Genomic DNA, 1,850 nt, shown 5'->3' on the forward strand with positions numbered 1-1,850 from the left:
TCACCATGTCTCAGTGCAAAGAACTGCTCCAAGCATCCGGGTTTAGGCCTGGGCCTGTCAGAACATGGACTTTGCCCTGCAACTCCAATAGCAACAGTGTGAAGTAGATGGCCAGTTAGCTGGAGCCGAAAAACACAAAGTGAGAATGCCTGCAAAGAACACAGGTTTCAGCAGCTGCCAGTGTGTGCGCGCATGTGTGTGGAAGTAACAGGACACAAAGCGATCTCGTACTCTTGTATATCATTAATTGCAACCACGGAATGCTCCTACTCCTGGACTTCAGATATTGGCTGTGCTGGGTTTTCAAAAAATGTTTTAGATGCATTTCACTTCGTGGATTTGATCGAATAGGTAAGCGACTCTCAAACATTATAAACAAATACATTTTAAGAAACGGTGCATTTCAAGAACACATTACAATTCTTTTACACCTTAACAATAATAATGTTAACACAGAACAGTCATCACCACACTGTTTTTCTTTGGGTGGTGAGGTTTAAAAATAACGTAGGCTTTTGGTATACAACTGTACACAAGCCCACCTAATAGACCATCAAGAAGGGTCACTGGATGTGGAGTACTACCAAGCTGGCTAGAGACAGAAGCACATCTGCCACATCACGACTTGGGGGCAGCCGTGGTTCAGACCTGAAGCCTTGGGATACAGGTCTGCTATTTGGATGAGGATGGGAGATGTTAGCCAAGGAAGGATCCCCTGCCCCCCCTGAAACCTCTACAAATGCAATCACAGGACCCACAATTTAGCATAAAAGGAGTTTCCTCATTCAGAATCACCAATAAAGAGAATTTTGCCTCTTAACATCAACCTACCTGTCAGGATGGGCAAAGAGAGCATATTTCACTCTTACTGTAGGAGTGGAATTCTAGTCCTTGGAAGTGATTGTGAATACAATAGCAGAGTACACATCCTGTCAAAGTCAGAGTTTGGTTTAAAGAAACCCCAAATTCCTACCTGGTTCCCTTCAGACACATTTAACCAGCAGTGTGAAGGGGTCCCTCCTGCCACAGACCCAAGACCAAAAGGATCAAAAATTAAGCATGTGAAGCTTACCCTATCACTTTATCTCCATGCCTGGAAAAGCTTCACCTGGTAAACACCTGCTTGCAGTGCAGGAGCAGGGCAAAACAAAAAGATGTTGGCAGCCCTACCAAATGCCCTGATACAAGGCGAGACAGTGGATTGGTCTTCACACACACCCCTGTCCTCTCCCCAGGCCTAGGTCCAGGCAGGAACCTGTCCCTAGAAGAGAGTTTCGATTTTGTTTCTTCTTTCAGGCTGCCCCACAAATTACTTACTCAATGATGCAACAGCAGGTGAATTAATAACAATATTTACGAGTAAGAAACTTTGGTGGGCTTGTTGGTAAAATGCTGTGATCAGCACCGTAGCCATTTGGCCCAACTGTGCTGGGATTCACATCAGAAGCCCAGATGGCACAGATTCTGCTGGTGAGCAAAAACAACACCCCACATACTCCGGTACTGGAAGAGAAAACTGGGACATTCACTCACACACATGCGCCATGCATAGCCCCAAAGCCCACACTATGGGCAGCCCTGTCCCACCTGCCACGCCCAGGGAGGACCGGGTGGACAAGAGCAGCCGTTTCCAGCATCTCGAGGCAATGTGGGATTCCTTGGAAATGTACGAGGTGAGCGTTATCAGGAAAGTCAATAATGGTGGACAAGCCAAGCTAGCACCCAGCATGAAGAGTGCATACCCTAGCACATCCCCCATAATTCTTTGCAGCGTGCAGGGGCAAACATGGGGGATGCTTGGAAAATGTGGAGATCCCTAAAAGGCAGAAAGTTTGAAAAATCACAGGACT

This window comes from Heloderma suspectum, chromosome 14, assembly GCF_057233095.1.
Source record: "Heloderma suspectum isolate Gila_16-S chromosome 14, 16-S_ref, whole genome shotgun sequence".
Taxonomy (NCBI): domain Eukaryota; kingdom Metazoa; phylum Chordata; class Lepidosauria; order Squamata; family Helodermatidae; genus Heloderma; species Heloderma suspectum.